General features: G+C 33.3%; 1 protein-coding gene across 2 annotated transcripts in view; it reads left to right on the plus strand.

The window, feature by feature from the left end:
- LOC118184887 (receptor-type tyrosine-protein phosphatase kappa-like) overlaps nt 1-18,884 on the plus strand; it is a 640,424-nt gene that overhangs the window by 412,148 nt on the left and 209,392 nt on the right. The window lies entirely within an intron of this gene.

Raw genomic sequence — 18,884 nt, forward strand, 5'->3', positions numbered from 1 at the left:
TATATTTTCAGTTTCAGAAATATTCCGTACAAAGAAGTCATGTGATGGCTTATATATCAGGTTTTGTTTGTTAATTTTCAAGTATGCAGAAATATTATTCTCTTATACAGTGGATGGACAAAAATATGGAAACACCTTGTGAAATGCATGTTTGAAAAGAAAAATTGATTTTAATGAAATATGTAGGTGGCGCTGGCATTTTTGACTACTGACGACACCTATACAACTTCCTAAATGTGCTAAACGGTTCAGTTGTTGTCGGAGTACTGTTATGTGAGGTTGTCATTGCATTATGTCAGAGTTAACAGACTTCGAACGTGGGCAAATTGTTGGAGCATGTATGGTAGGTGCTTCCGTAAGCAAGGTAGCCGAGGTGTTTAGTGTTTCAAGAGGTACTGTATCGAAGATTTATTCCGCATATTTGAAAAGCGGAAAAACATCATCTGCTAAATAACAGCGCGGACGAAAGTGTGTCCTGAGTGATCGTGACAGACGATCATTAAGGGCAATTGTGACGAAAAATAAGAAGACCACAGCTGCAAAAGTTACTGCTGAAATGAATGTTGTGTTACCGAACCCTGTGAGTACCAAAACAATTAGAAGGGAGCTTCATAAACAGGGAATTGCTGGCCGTGGTGCAATTGAAAAGCCACTCATCAGTGATGCTAATGCCCGTAACAGGAAAAGGTGGTGTTTAAGTCATAAAGCCTGGACTATAGAGCGGTGGAAGCGAGTAATATGGTCTGACGAGTCTTCTTTCACATTGTTTCCCACTTCTGGGCGAGTTTACGTCTGGAGAACGCCATCTCAAGCCTATAATACAGACTGCTTGTTGCCAAGAGTGAAACATGGCGGGGGTTCTGTTATGGTTTGGGCAGCCATATCGTGGTTCTCTGCTAGCCCCATGATAACTGTGTCAGGGCACATGACTGCCAAGACTTATGTGAACATTTTGGCCGATCAAGTTCATCCCATGGAACAAACTTTGTTCCCCGATGGTGATGGTGTCTTTCAAGACGACAAAGCCCCTGTTCACACAGCTCACATTGTCCAGGGCTGGTTTTCTGAGCACGAGGATGAGTTGTCCCATCTCCCCTGGCCACCACAGTCACCAGACCTGAATATTATCGAACCTTTGTGGTCTACATTGGAACGGAAAGTGCGTTCTAGTTATCCACCGCCAACATCGTTATCTGAACTTGCCACCGTTTTGCAGGAAAAATGGTATAATATTCCCTTGGCAAACATACAGGAACTGTATTTATCCATTCCGAGAAGACTGCAAGCTGTTTTGGATGCCAACGGGTTTCCTACAACATATTAAGCAAAGAAACATGTGTTTTTAAAGGTGTTTCCATATTTTTGTCCAACCCCTGTAAATGTTTACCGAAACAAAGCATTATTTATAGCGCAAAAAATCGTAGCTGAGTGTGTTTAATTTTTGACAAGTAAGAATGGATGTTAATGAAATCCTTAACGTGAAATCTTTGAATAATATTTGTATGACAGTGTAGACTAATCCATTTATAGATGTCTCGTGTTATTCACATTCCTTTTATAATGGTATATGAAATTAATGTAAACGCGGTCTTCAAATAACTAAAATCTTGAAATGTTTTGCAACGAGTACGTAATGGATATAAATTTTCGGACCGCCATTTTGAGAGTACATCTGTACATAACTACTGCTTAACAAAATCAGATTTAGGGGCAATTCAAGGAAAGTACGTTCTTTAACCGATAAGGCTACCAATCGATCAGCGATTTAGCGATTGCATCAGCGATTTTTAGCTGCTTGATTGTCTTAACTGGCTAAATGCTCGAGTTACGTTTTTGTTATCCAATTAAGCAGATATTCCATGCCTATCGCGAGCTATTTTTAGGTACTTGAACAGCTCGAAGATCGAATTATTTTCATCAGATAAATAAAATCACGTTCTACTCTCTGATATTAAAGATTTCATAGACTATATAATATAAAGAAGAATGTCTTGTTCGCAATTAACTCAGTCACTACTATAGCTATCGTCAGCAATTATCGTCAGCAATACAGTGTACAATTCTTTTCTGAGTCCTAGAAAATTCGACGCCCACTTTTTTCTTAAAAAAATAGCTAAATTAAGAGATATTAATTAAAAAAAGCTTTAAAAGCTAATTTTTCACTTCATTTTTCCGAGCGGCAACAGTCTTGCACGCTGGAGATAAAAATCTGCTTTATTTCGAGAAGTGTTGCCACTGCTCGCTTTCAAATTGTAGAGTTTGTTAATAAAAAAATTTCTAAGTTCTACAATGAAATAAAAGTGGTATTTCCAAACATTAAATACATCATTCCCGATTCCAAAAATCCGTGGGAAGCTATTTTGACTATTCTCAACTTTGTACGACTGTAATCAGCCGAGATATTAACTAAAAACTAATTTTTGCAGTCATTTTTCCGAGTGGTAACGGTCTCGCGTGTTGGACATAAAAATGCTTTATTTCAAATTATTTATTACTTTTCGCTTCCAAATCGTAATGTTTTGATAATCAAAATTTTCTAAGCTTTAAAAAATCTATATATATCAAAAAGAATGCCTGCTTTTGCGTTTGTTTGTTCGTTCGCGTTCTTGATTTCTGATCAATTATGATAAATATTTTGCCACATTTAATCGACTAAAAATGAATGTAGGTGAAATAGTGGATCGAACTTGAAGTTTTCCGACTATTTGGATTAGAAAGACGAAAATCATTAAAAACTGTGTGGCATTGCTGCTGATATAATGAAAGAGATTTAGTTTATTTTTCTATCGGAATTTTTATGTGGGTTCCATATCGAATCAGCCTGAAAAATGTATGAGCATGAATCGTATTTTTTTTACATCGTTATTAGAAAAGGATTACAGCGATATCGTTCTTTCTGTTGTTAGATAAATTACTCTCAACTTAACTGGCATCGGAATTTTTTAAGGTTTCTTTCTCTTAGAATTTGCAGAAAAACAATTTAGAGAACTTAACGCAAAAGTTTCTCAATTTGAAAATGGGGGGAAAAAATCAAATACTATGTGGTGCACAAATTTTTATCACTTTTAGGCAGCATATTCCCTTACGTACTAATTCATGAATTGTTCCATCTAAAGCAAATGCTCCACAGTGGGCACTCTAGCCCTAAATGTTTAAGCAAAAAATTATAGCCATTTTGCAACCACATCGTCTTTCCATTCTATCACGCATGTCATTTCTCCTGAAGGAATTTTTTGCTGCTATCTATCCCACAGCGCTTCTCACCTTCTCCTTTCCTCGAAGTGACCGACTCAACTTCTGTATCCCCCCCCCCTTTCTTTTTCGAGCGGGTCTGAGTTTGAGCAGGTTTCTTTGAAAGGCACTCGCTGACAAATTCGATTATGGTTCGCCGAAGCGGAAGGAAAAACTTTCAGATACAATTTGGGAGATATGTTTTCGTGTAAAATCTTGTCTTCTCTTCCGAGCATATTAGAGTTGCCGGGCGGGATTATGTTCCACATGATAGCCGTCGTCTCCAATATGTGACATTTTACATCATTCTGTTTATATGAATTTGAAGCTTCATGTTTATTTCGGATACAGTTACAGCTACGCTGGGAGCAATCAGTCTTTCTCAAAAACATCGAAATGGCTTTTCGTCTGGGAATGATTTGTGAATAAAAGTAAACAGATGTAATTTTATGATATTTCTGTGGGTTCTTGTACTTGGCAATCACAATCCGGCGAAGGCGTTTGCTATTTTTCATATTTTCTGCTTCCAATTAACCTAATTACTCTACACATTAATATATCTATAATATAGTTCATCTGTTAATACAACATTTATAACATCGTAAATATATTAACACAACATCTATAACATCGTATATTTATTAACATAACATCTATAACATCGTAATAACATCGTATATCTATTAACACAACATCTGAAACATCGTATATATATTAACACAACATCTGAAACATCGTATATCTATTAACACAACATCTATAACATCGTATATCTATTAACACAACATCTATGACATCGTATATCTATTAACACAACATCTATAACATAGTATACCTATAAACACAAAATCTATAACATAGTATATCTATTAACACAAAATCTATAACACAATATCTATAACATCGTACATCTATTAACACAATATATATAACATCGTATATCTATTAACACAACATCTATAACATCCTATATTTATTAACACAAAATCTATAACATCGTATATCTATTAACACAACATCTATAATATCGTATATCTATTAACACAACATCTATAATATCGTATATCTATTAACACAATATCTATAACATCGTATATCTATTAACACAACATCTATAACATCGTATATCTATTAACACAACATCTATAACATCGTATATCTATTAACACAATATCTATAACATCGTACATCTATTAACACAATATATATAACATCGTATATCTATTAACACAACATCTATAACATCCTATATCTATTAACACAAAATCTATAAAATCGTATATCTATTAACACAACATGTATAATATCGTATATCTATTAACACAATATCTATAACATCGTATATCTATTAACACAACATCTATAACATCGTAATAACATCGTATATCTATTAACACAACATCTGAAACATCGTATATCTATTAACACAACATCTATGACATCGTATATCTATTAACACAACATCTATAACATCGTATATCTATTAACACAACATCTATAACATAGTATACCTATAAACACAAAATCTATAACATAGTATATCTATTAACACAAAATCTATAACATCGTATATCTATTAACACAATATCTATAACATCGTAAATCTATTAACACAATATATATAACATCGTATATCTATTAACACAACATCTATAACATCCTATATCTATTAACACAAAATCTATAAGATCGTATATCTATTAACACAACATCTATAATATCGTATATCTATTAACACAACATCTATAATATCGTATATCTATTAACACAATATCTATAACATCGTATATCTATTAACACAAAATCTATAAAATCGTATATCTATTAACACAATATCTATAACATCGTATATCTATTAACACAACATCTATAACATCCTATATCTATTAACACAACATCTATAACATCGTATATCTATTAACACAAAATCTATAACATCTTACATCTCCTTTCATAAAACAAAGTGGCGAGAGTTTCATCAATTTCACTCGTGCAGTCAACAGCTAAAATTTAGACAGAAATGTAACTAAGAAACTAAGAAAATGTTAAGCTATGAATTTAGAATGCCACATTTCTCTTTCAATTATTGGTAATATCTAATAAGTCATTAATTATTCTGATTAATTTAAAGAATGTGTTCAAGTGAATTCCATGATGGAATAAAACTATTACTTATGAATTAATAAAATCCCTATCAGAATGTGTTCTACCTGGAAGAATCTCATGGGGATCTCCCCAAAATTCACTTCTGGTGTTTAATACTCAGTTCAGAACATCTAGTTTCTAGCTTAGAAAATTAATTGCAGAAGAGGTAGTCAGAACATCTATATTTTAGTATTTTTTTCAGTCTAGAAAATTAATTGCATTCAAAACGTAACCTGACGCCATTTGTAGTGTTAAAAATTAAATCTGAATCTAGTGGTGGTAAGATTTTAGCTTTCGAATGCAGACAATATTAGAAATTAGAGACCGAGGGAAGACCTGAAGAAAAACGGGAATAGTTGAAATAAGGAAGCAGCTTTTCATTTTTTAAGATGTAATGTAAAAATTTAATGCAAGGTATTAGGAAAGGTATTAGGAATTCAATGCAAGGTATTAGGAAAAAAATTAATTGTAGGCTTTATTTCCTTAAATATTTTTTCTCATATTTCTTTAAATTAGGTAAGTACTCTAATTTATAAAGTTTCTGAAAATAAGACTGAGAACTTTACGAAAATATGTTTGACACTTGTGTGAGATGGCTAAAAAAATTGAATTTAATTTTTATTAGTTTTCTGTAGAATGAAGAAATATAATTAATCAAACATTCATTAAACTATAATCAATAAATAAAAACGACCTTTACCTTATCAGTACTTTTACATGTATACATCAACTGGAAAGGTGTATATCAGCCTGAAAGATCCAGTGGATGGGGTTATTTAACTATAGTTTTATAGTACAATGCACTGCCATAGTACGTTACTTAAATATTATAGTACAATATTTAACCGTAAAATGCAATACAGCGCATAAATCATGCTTTGCATTATGCACCCTGTGATCAATAAATACGATGAATAATGAGTTTAGAACTTAGTTAATGAGTTAGTTACAGGGAAGGCCGGGTTATGGGGTTTTACTTGATCCTAGAATTGGTAACTAGTTAAATAATCCCAACAGACGGAAAATAAATTATCGTTATGTCTGAAGTAACTCCAAAGTCATGAGAAGGTTTTTGAAATAATCTTCTTATTTAAACAGAATTCAAGACATAAACACACTTTCTTGTGCTAATCATTCGCAGCTGGCGTTGATGCAACTTAAAGAACGGTCAAATTCAGGCAAAACGGGGAACAGTAGTCAAAGACAATTTAAATGCTACTCGAAGCTGAATCAATATTTCTACCGACGTTTCAAAATCTAAGTATCGGCAGCGATATAACGCAAAACCGAATAATTACAATTATCAGAGCTGGCAGGAAACTAACACGTAGCTTGCACGCGAAGCCAGAAACAGACTCCGTTTTAAATTCTAAAAACAATTATTAGAACGCCAAAACATTATTATTTACAATTATAATGATGTTGCTTGACTGTGGTATTGTGGTACGCATTGGTTGCTGGAGTAGCATAGTGACTGAACTATGACTATTGCTCAATATCAACTACTGAACTATAACCATTGTCTACTGGGTTACAACAGCACTATAGAGATTAACTAAAATCTAAGTGTTGGCAGTGATATAACGCAAAGCTGAATAATTACAATTATCACAACTGGCAGGAAACTAGCAATTAGTGTACACATAAAGCCAGAAACAGACTCTGTCCTAAACTTCAAAACCCTCGGTTTAAATACTGGCTATCTCAATTGTACTCTGGTAAGGAATAGGAAAGAGAGGAATTAAAATACAGATCAAAATCATAATTACTGGCTTGTTTAAAATAATAAATAATTCTTACACATGTACGCAGAGATACAGCTTATTGTCTTTCAAAATAATCGCCTCTTTTGGCTGTGCACTTATGGCCTGTAGAGATCTCGCATACTTTGGACAAAAGCCAGCTTGTGGCATGCGGTTGAGATGGCTGTGCACTTATGGCCTGTAGAGATCTCGCATACTTTGGACAAAAGCCAGCTTGTGGCATGCGGTTGAGATGGCTGTGCATTTATGGCCTGTAGAGATCTCGCATACTTTGGAACAAAAGCCAGCTTGTGGCATGCGGTTGAGATGGTTGTGCACTTATGGCCTTTAGAGATCTCGCATACTTTGGACAAAAGCCAGCTTGTGGCATGCGGTTGAGATGGCTGTGCACTTATGGCCTGTAGAGATTTGTGGCATGTGGTTGAGATCAGTGTTCACGTTGCGTTGAATGTCTTCAGTGTCTTATACCTGGCGCAGAATGCGGGGAAATTCCCTTGGCGTCTTGTGAAGTTTAAAACAGAATTTTAGGTTTATATATTGCTTTGTTGCATCCATAACAGTGTCGCTACTCCACATCTTATTTCAACAATGCGTACGCATAAACTGCACGTCTGGACATCCCCATTGCTTCGCTAACAATAACTAATAGACCTCATTGACCGGACTTTCAAGTAGTAATACCAGTTCCACCTGCACGGCAGCAATTGATTCTGTTGCAAACTCTAGCTGGTAGATGGCGTTGATGCACCATACTTGTTTTAAATTTGTGTTAACGATTAGAATGCAGCTAAGGTCTGTTCTGTATCCTCAAGAGTTTCCCTAAATGGGTTCAATAACTCTCCCTGAAGCTCATCAGATCCATAAGTAAGAACTTATTGCTTTATTTGAACTGATTGTCGATCGAACTCTTTCGTTTTAAATTCATTCACCGCCTTGTTCCGAATTTTGTATGAATGTAAATAATTTTAATGAAATTATATGCGAAATTATAGCATCTTTTGTATAATGTAACATGGAAAGTCTGAAGAGACGATATTCTGCCGGAAAAATAAAATTACAGGGGAAAGTGAGGTAAATGGCAATCTCGTCAAACTGGCGAGATTTCGCCAAGCTGGCGATTGTTTTGGCGATTTATTATTGTCGCCAAATCTGCGATAAATTGCCAAATTTGGCAACCATTTGAGTTCACTTCTTATGCAATTGTAACTGATACTATAATTTAATAGCTGCATATGATGCCTATATGTAACTGTACCAATTTACGGCCGTTATTTGTAACTGTAACTGTGTATGCCTTCCAGTAATTTCGAAAAATGGAAGATACTTGAGATTTTTAGCGGCCTGGGAAAAGTGTATAAGCTCGTAAAGAGCATGAGTTCTCAGTTTATTGTTTTTAGTCAGAGTAGAATTCTGAGTATTAAGAGATCTCCGTGTGAGCTTCGCTCTTTAGATGAGCTTTGCACTGCACTGTGTTCAGCTTTCTTAGTAATTTGAAGTAAAACTTCTGATTGTGCTCTATGATAATGAGAAGAGCTCTACGAGTACTTCTGCTAAAAATTCCAGAACTGTAAATTGTTTTATTACGGTTCTTTACAGTTTTTCACGTGAACATTCTTTATCAAACTATCATCGGTTCTGTATGCGTTCAGTCCATTACTAACCAGTAGTGTGTGAATGAGAGAGGTGGCGCAGTGACTTTTCGGGTAATATAATGACTGTGAAGTCCCCATAAAAATCGAACCCACTTTTAGAAATCAATGGTATGAAAAATAGCCATAATTTTCCCACCCCCTTTTAAAAACAATGGTGAATAAAAGCCCCATTAAAAATCCAACCCACTTTTAGAAAGTGATGGCTCTATTTTTATCCATATAATTTTTATAAAACAATGACTTTCAAACCCTCATTTCAAACCTTTTTACTTCCCAAATATACAAAATAGAGAGGTTTAGTGTCATTAAGCTTTAAGTAATCTGATGCTTTTTTATCACATCTCTTCGGTAAAGATACAACACACTCAGGCAAATGGACTATTATGTTTTACAGAAATTAGAGAAATAAACACAAAGTATGGTAAATACTTTGTGTTTATTTCTCTAATTTCTGTAACCGGATACTTTTCATTGATATTAGTTCGCTAATTTTCTTGAGACTCGCTGAGAGAACTAAATGTGCTTAATTCATGTAACAATTCCATCTTTACATATAGAAATCATCTCTTTAAATGAATTTAATATTCACTAGGTTTCATCACCCCTTCGAAAAGGGGGTGGTCTCGGAAAAGGGGGCGCTTGCCGAAGGTCTCAGAGACTTTTCGCTTGTTCGTTCCAGAAAATTATTATGGATAAAAATAGAGCCATCACTTTCTGAAAGTGGGTTGGATTTTTAAGGGGGCTCATACACCTTAAAACCCATAAGATGTTCGAATAGGTGACTGGTGCAAGAATTGCGATAACTAATTTATTTTAAAAGCAATTAATATCAACGTTTTACAGCTGACTACATAATATAGCTGTTTTCTGAAATAGTCATCAGAAAGTTTGTGTTGCCACAAATATTTTTATAATTTAATCCGTTTGTGACAACATTTTTCGTCATGTTTCCAACTTGCGCACACAGTTTAAAACATTCTGTTTCATAATTTAATTCCATATTTAATATATAGCTTTTATAACATGTGGAAACTACCGTAAACCTAAAATTCTAAAAATTTCATGTTAAATTTTTATTTTATTTTGAGTGGAGTATGTAAAATGTATTTTATTAACAAAATTTGTAACGTTTTCGTCCATAAAATTTTTCAATATTAAAATATTCATCAAATTGTTGGTTCAGTTAGAAAGTAGTGCCCATATAAAGAATTCCATCCAATTTCAAGTATCCAGTTCATTAGCCATTTTTAAAATATCATGCGCGCAAGGTGGAAACATGGCGAAATATTTTGTCACAAAGAGGATTAAATTACAAAAATATTTGTGGCAACACAAACTTTCTGGTTACTAGTTTCCAAAGCAGCTATATTATGTAGTCAGCTGTAAAAAGTTGGAAACAATTGCTTTTAAAATAAATAAAATATCCAAATTCTTGCAACAGTCACATATTCAAAGATCATGAGGGGTTTAAGGTGTACGAGTCCCCTTAATGGGGCTTTTATTCACCATTATTTTTAAAAGGGGGTGGGAAAATTACGGCTATTTTTCATATCATTGATTTCTAAAAGTGGGTTCAATTTTTATGGGGACTTCACAGTCATTATATTACCCCAAAAGTTACTGTGCCAGCTCTCTCATTCACACACTATTATAACCCGTACCCACTTAACAGTATTTATTGATGATAGACCAAATGGCGTTAGCCCAATAGGGCTATTAATTTCGTTTTGGCATTTTGCGTTGAAAACTTAAATGCGTTGAATCACTTTTCAGATCGTTTCTACCAAATATTATCGCATCTGGAAACCCAAATTTTTAATTTGTTTTATTATCTATTTCATATTTTGTAAAACATTAACGAATTTTTCATTAACAAACTCAACTATTTCAGAGCGAACAATAGCAACACTGTACGGAAAATGAAAACACTTTGATCTCCATCGCGCGGGTATTGAAAATTCTAAAGATGTGGTCTTTTTAAATTATTTTGTGATATTGCTGTTAAATTGAATTTTATGGTTTAAGTGCGAAGAACATGATATTTAACAAACAAAGGCAACACACAAAATGTTAAAAAAAAGCCCTTTGGGCGTTTATAAAATCTGAAAACTTTCTTTTTTTTTCCCTGCCAACTATATGAACATGTTAAGTTTTATTTATGAAACACTGAACACAGTCAGCTTTCGATTTATGTATCACTTTACTGTATTTTATTCAACAAATTATACAGAAAATAGAAAAGAGGATATATAATAAAAGCGTAAGCATTCTCATAATATCCCACAATACTACTCCAAAACTTTGTTTTAAATATATAGATGCAGATATACCATAATAACGCCTAAAGAAACAAAAGTACTACACATAGTTGAAAATACCGTTGCTAAGTACTATAGTTGATCTTGCAATTTGAAGCTACATTTTGGTCTTGAAGATTGTAATACATATAACAATATTGCTAGATGCCAACAATCGAATAAACCAATTCTCACAGAATATATCTCATTACGGGAACCTTAATGCGTTTTCCTTCCTACCTTGGGGATCTATCACTGTATTATTCTAAGCAAAAATGAATCAGATAAGAACTCTAACTGTTATCTATGCAGTATGTTCTTTGTATAAGCTATAACATACACAATATATTTTCCCAGCTCTGTGGTTTCGCCTAGGCATATACTCCTTTGTTGTCATTTTCCCTCTCGCATGTAAAGAAGAATGTTCTATTTAACCTCCGAAACTACGCCCTGAAAAATTCCTTAGATTATTCCAATTGTTGCTGCTATTATTAAGTTATTGAACATTTAGCTTTTCTTACCTACAGAATCTTAATGAAGATTTTTCCAGTTCATCATTAATAGTTAAAATTCTGTAGCCTGAAGTAATATCAGCGGAATGTTCTGTCAACCTTCATAACTAGCATCTCAAACGTGTTATACATGGTTTTTGATCTTTATTCTGCAGTCATTTCTACCAGCTATGCAGAAATACGCTCCACTGACAGTTTGAAAATTTGAAACCTTCTTTTATACAGCGTTTTAATTGAGAGTTGGTTTCATTTATACAAACGCGACCATTACTTTGTGAAAATTCTAGCATTTGCTATAATGCGGTGGCAGCATCATACTCTTTTAAAGAAGAGCATTGGTGCTGGAATTTTATTCCTTACTTATTAAATTTTTGTTAACCGCTGTATCGAAAGAAACAAATGTTGCGAATTTCCATAGTAGATAACACGGAGAAAAAAGCATTTTGAGACATTAAATGAATAAATATTTCAATTAATGATACTTAAAATTCTGATAATGTGAATCATTTCCCTCGTTGATTTATATATCCTATTTATTCCTTATTTAAAATTCCATTATTAATTAAAATATAATTATTAACCCAAAGGGGGCGTTCGCTTAGAAGGTCTATTAGTCTCGAAACGGCATTTTGCGTCAGTTCATTATAAATGTCCGTTTCACTTTTCAGATTGTTATCACCAAATATTATCGCCCTGTTTTATATTTAAAGAAATTAAATAAAGAAGAATCTGCTTAAATATATGCATTTTTCTCACATTGTGAATAAACGACGGTACCTAGAGCCGTCCAATTTTGAATAACGTGTACCTCTCCATTCAAATATGGGCACCTGAAAACACGAATATTGAATTTCGAGTTTGTTTTATTATCTCTTTCATGTTTTATGAACTTGACGAATTTTTATTAAGAAATTAAATAATGAGGAATATGCATGAATGTATGCACGTTTCTTGTATTGTGAAAAATCAACAGTATCCAGAGCCATCAAATTTCTAATAATGTAGTTCTCCCCCTGAATATTGGCACGTGGAAGCCCGAATTTTGAATTTCAAATTTTATACTGCATATGTTGGAAAACTTTGAGAAATATCTATTAACAAAATCAACGATTTGAACCTGAGCTGAGACAACAGTGTACGGAATGAAACATTTTTATCTCCAGCGCGCGAGACTGTCTATCGGAAATTCTAAAGATATGCTGGTTTTAAAAATTTTTAGCCCAAAGGGGCGTCAGCCGAAATGCTCTTGATACATGTATGTGACTGTAAATGAAACAAGCGCCTATTTGGGGGTTAATATAAAATCCGAAACCCTTCAGATTTTTTTATTATTTTTATAGTATTATTATTGTTGTTATTATTATTATTTGTAGTATTATTATTGTTGTTATTATTATTTGTATTATTATTATACTCTCGAAACGTGTATGCTTGTCTAAGTGAGAAAAACACCCCTTTAAGCATAATATAAAATCTGAAAGCTTTCTGCTGTTTATTACTATTATTATCATAAATTATCACTTATGAAAATTATATGCCACGTCCGTAGAAGTTCTTATGCATCCACAACCATTGATCTTTAGCATTTACTTCCCGTTACAAAATTCTTTTGAATGATGCAATCAGAATCTTTATTTCTGAACTGTTGTTTCGTTTATAATTAAATTTCTTATTATAAATTATTACTTATTGAAATTATATGTCATGTCCATAGAAGTTCCTATGCGTTCACAACCATTGATCTTTAGCATTTACTTCCCGTTACAAAATTGTTTTGAATGATGCAATCAGAATCTTTATTTCTGAACTGATGTTTCGTTTATAATTAAATTTGTTATTATAAATTATTACTTATTGAAATTATATGTCATGTCCATAGAAGTTCCTATGCATCCGCAACCATTGATCTTTAGCATTTACTTCCCGTTACAAAATTGTTTTGAATGATGCAATCAGAATCTTTATTTCTGAACTGTTGTTTCGTTTATAATTAAATTTATTATTATAAATTATTACTTATTGAAATTATATGTCATGTCCATAGAAGTTCTTATGCATCCACAACCATTAATCTTTGACATTTACTTCCCCTTACAAAATTGTTTTGAATGATGCAATCAGAATCTTTATTTCTGAACTGTTGTTTCGTTCATAGTTACATACAAATTCAGATATTTTTTTATTTCAATATGAGTACAACCCCCGAATTCTGAAAAAAAAAATCTGATGTGTACACCACATGACTTCCTTGTACGGAATATTAAATTATACGCATTTTTTTCTTGAATTTCATTTAAATTGATTGGATTGAATTAAATCTACTTCGTCGACAGCGCATAAACCACAATAGAATAAATGAACTCTTTAAAATTCACTATATTTGTTTACTATAACGACACTCTGAATGCACAAAATTTATATCATCTGAAGAATTATCTTATCGTTGCCACATGTTCTATTCAAATACTATAATAAAGCTAGAACGATGTATGAAAGAAATGAAAAAAAAACAAAACAGAAAAGAAACAGTTTTCCACAGACGATTTAGTATTTCTCATTCAATTAATTCAGTTCTCACTTCGCGACAAGGCAAAAATACATAAAAACTCAAAATATCTGTATTAAAAATTACGAAGTAAATCTTAAACACGTACGTACATACGTTCGTACAGACGCCACGAAAAATTCTCCTCAGAATTTATTTTAAAGCAGTTTTATGATTTTTTTGGAGGAAAAGAGTCTTTTATTCTGTCCTTACATACAGATATCACACAAAACCATCGCTAAATTGCATTCGATTGCGGTCAAAATGGATATTTTAGTTGAAATATGCTGCCTGAAACTTTTCGCGATTACAATACTTCCTTTTTACTTCGTACAAGGAAGTAAAAAACCTCAAATTATAAAATTAAAGAAAAAACTTGGCAAATTTCGGTCTTAAATGTGGAGTCAAATTGTCGCCTTTTTTTTAGAATGAAAATAAACAATTTACACAACTATGATCTCCCCGGAGTGATCTTCATCAAAATGAGGGGGGCGGAACTGATCATAGTCGTACTGTCATCATATGGTGCACAAAGCTTACAGCAACAAGAACACAACTATAAAGCTCTACTGAGTGCTTGTCGCCTGTTCTGTTGGGTATCAGTTACAATAGTACAAATTTCATGTGCTCATGGAAGACTTCAATTTAAGAAAATGCCATAAACAGTGATTTGTATGAAATAAAAATGAACAAAATAGTTACATTTCTTAAAAGATATAACTTAAAAGATGTAACGTATATAAAGTTATATATCTTAATTTTCACAAAAATCAAAATTTAAAATTTAAAACTATCCTAACATAAATATTTGGATCAGTGCTCTCAAACTGATGGCAACCGAAGTAATGTTATTCGGCCCGCTAATACATTTCCCGTAAATTAATTAGCATTAGAAAACGTTCAAGATTTTAATGATTTAGAGTCCAATATTAGTTTATTTTCTTTACCATAAACGAACATGAGTAGATCTCCGGAATACCTGGAAATTAATGCAATTAATTTGCACTGTGATGTTAATCTTATACAAAGATTTAAGATACAAATTTGGTTAAATGTATTAGTACTTGTCAGAAGATAAATATTTTCCGTTACGAATGTTTGCAATAAAAATAACCATTTTGTTTGGTAGTACATTTACACATTTGAAAAGTTTTTTTCCCGTAGCTGAAAATCAATACATCGAGAAAAAAAATTATTTTTAGTAATTTTAAAACGAAAATTTAGTATAGTAAATTTAGCAAAGAATTAAATAAATTTAGTAATCTTCCTCCGAAACAACAAACTCTATGAAAATCGAAACGCTATGAGGGGTTGCATAGTAAGAAACAAAGAAGTTTATAATTATGTGCATACAACTATTATTTTTTTTTTGCATGCGTCGTGGAAAAATCTAGTAAATTAAAAGAAACAGAAAAAATTTCATTATTTACTCTCAAGTATTTTTTTATCCTCTTGGAATGTTTTCGGTATTTCTTTTAGTTTAAGTTAGTTACTTAGTGGTAGCTAACTTAAACTAAAGAATATTACAATAATTTAAACAATTAGTATATTAGAGTATATTACAAAAATACTATATATTGTAATATATAGTATTATTGTAATATACTCTAATATACTATATATCGCATATTACAATATATAGTATATTACAATATATAATATATTACAATAATTTAAATATCTATTAGTATTAAAAGTCTAATATTTAGCTTTCAATCCATTTGAATCACAAACTGTGACCAACAAAACTTTCTTGCAGATACCAATTTTTATATTTCAAAAGAAAATAAGTATAAATTTAATGTTTTTCTTTGCGTTTTTTATATGTTTTGACAAAAGACTAGTATAAAAATTTTAAAATTTAGTTAACAGGTTTTATTTTGTTAAAAAAAAAAAAAAAAAAAAAAAAAAAAAACTAATTTCAGATCGTACATTTCAGCCACATGCACTTGAGTTTGAGACCACTGACTTAAAATACACTCATGTCCATAAATTAAGGATAATGCAAAATCAGGCAAAGGAAGAGTTAGAAGCAAAACAAATTTGACTTATTTCTAAAGCTTATTTATTAAACAAACGGTAAAGATCAAAAAAAGATGCTATATGTTTTATATTATTAAAAAAAATAGCGATTTTTTCTCCCTGGAGCAAATTACAAAAAAAAAAACCTATTTACAAAAAACCAATATTACACTGTTGGTATGAGTGTTAATACATTGTATGTCTCCCAGACGATGCAACACAGTCCGTACAACGCCTAGGCATGCTGAGTATCAAATTATCGATCTGATCTTGGGGGATATTACACCACTCAAAAAACAATGCTCTCCGAAGTTCCGGTAGACATGTAGGAGGAGGTTGACGGGCTGCAACTCGTCGGCCAAGCATGTCCTACACGTGCTCTACTGGATTCAAGTCCGGTGAGAATGTTAGCCAGTCCATACGGGTGATATCCTCCGATTGAAGGCATTCGCTTACGATGTTTGCACGGTGAGGACGGGCGTTCTCATCCATAAACACGAATTGTGCGCCCATGGCGCCCCGAAACAAACGTACATGTTGTTCCAGAATGACGTCCCGATAGATTTGGCTTGTCATGGTTCCAATTTGAACATGCAGGTCAGTTCTAAAACCCAGAATAATTCCACCCCAAAACGAGGACTCCTGCACCACCGTAACGGTGTCGTTCAATGATGTTTTCTTGGTGGTAATGGGTACCTGGAGCATTCCATATGAAAGTCCGGCGAGAATCAGACTGCAAGCTGAACCTGAACTCGTCGGAAAAGATCCCACAAGCTCACTGTTGCGGTGTCCACAATGCATGCTCTCCAGGCTAACCGCAGGCGACAGTGAGTTGCAGGCAGTAAGTGGAACGCATCTGAAAGGTCTACGAGTATATAGACCAATCTGCCCTAAGCGTCTGTACACGGTCTGCCTTGAAATTGTCGTACCAGTGGCTGAAGAGAGCTGACGAGACAGGTCTGAGGCTGTGCTTCGCCTGTTTCTTTTGACAGTAACTGCCATATACCGGTCCTCATTCGGCGTTGTAACTCTGGGGCGAAGTGCGCTGTAACGTCTACTCACATTACTATCATCTTGAAATCGTTTCCAATGCCTGGAGATGACACTCTGGGCAATTCCAAGTTCGTCTGATACTTCCACAATTGGGTACGCCCACATTCCAGACGGCCGATAATTCTACCACGTAAAAAATCATCCAAATGCGTCCTTTGTGTCATAACTATTCGGTTATTGCACTAAGATGCTTATAAAGCGCCTGCGAACAATTTTACTTCTTTGCCTGTATTCTTTATATACACTCTCTTACACTCTCGTCATTGTGACGTACCATCGGTGTCATCTGGTTACTTCCTGAAATTTGCATATGATTCTTGAAGATGGGTGTAGTGATTTTACAGGTGATATATTTATTTTAGAGTTCGATTTCCGCGTGACTCCGAATTATCCTTAATTTATGGACATGAGTGTATTTTTGCGACTGGACGTGCATGTATGCGACCAATAGTTGTAAAGCTAAACGTCATATAAAGACTTTTATACGCAATCTGTGTAAAATGATCTTGTTCTTAGGCTACTTATAAAATGAAGGCCATTTAAGGACTTTTATGAGCACTCCGTATGAAATTATCTTGTTTCTACACTACGCAACCTTATTCGTATAAGGACTTTATGCGCACTCTGAAATTGTTTTCCTCCTACTATTGTTTTACTACTACTATTGTTTTACTACTCCAACACTAAGTAAACTTATAAAGTAAATCCCATAAAACTAAAGTGCTTTTTGTATGAAATTATCTTGTTCCTATATTTCTTAAACTTATCCGTATAAAGAATTTTATGCACACTCTGAAATTATATTTTTCTCTTACTATATAAACTAATAAAACGAAGGATATAAAAAGACTTTTAAGGGCAGTCTGTATGAAATTATTTTGTTCCTTTATCAGGTTCAGTGTTCCTCCTTACTTGCTTGGGGAACATTCAATGACCTGACTCGGAACAGGGAGCTTACTAAAGCTATGTTCAATAAATGTGGGAAGTAGACAAGATACACAGGATGGGTATACGAAACCCTTTATTTTTCTCTCTTTACAATGATTTCCGGACTTCGGAATACAGAGACCAACCACTTGTGATCTGAACGTAAGAATATAAAAATATTAACTAAATTCTAACTAAACTAACTTTGGATTAATAAACAAGGGTCTACTTGAAGATTGGCCGTATATTAACAGAAAGGCCGTATGTAGTACAGAGAACTGTTAATACTACGATACGTTTAAAATTATCAAGAGGATTAAACCTCTGGCCTGGAAGGCAACCAGCAACCGAGTAAAACTGCTAAGGCCAGCGGCCTGCTTCTACTAACTCCTTCCTCTTCCTCTTGCTTGGCAAAAAGCCACAACTTAAGTACTTGGCGTTCGCAAGACAAATTTGCATAAATAAGTTAAAGCTTTTAATTCTGGCCGGAAGTAGAAAATAAGAAGCGATAATAAAGATTTAAAATAAAATAAACGTTAGTAAAACTTAAGATCCTTACACCTTCTCTTCGCCATATTATCCATATTAGGATTGTCCATATTAGGATTTTTATGCGCAATTCTGAAATTACCCTTCTCCTACACTATGTAAACTTATGAAAACCATAAAAGGAATTTTAAGGGGACTCTGCATGAAATTATCTTGTTCCTACATTACGTAAACGTATCCGTATAAAG

Source organism: Stegodyphus dumicola, chromosome 3, assembly GCF_044657685.1.
Source record: "Stegodyphus dumicola isolate Sdum_Otavi_A_Nest chromosome 3, ASM4465768v1".
In the NCBI taxonomy this organism is placed as follows: Eukaryota; Metazoa; Arthropoda; class Arachnida; order Araneae; family Eresidae; genus Stegodyphus; species Stegodyphus dumicola.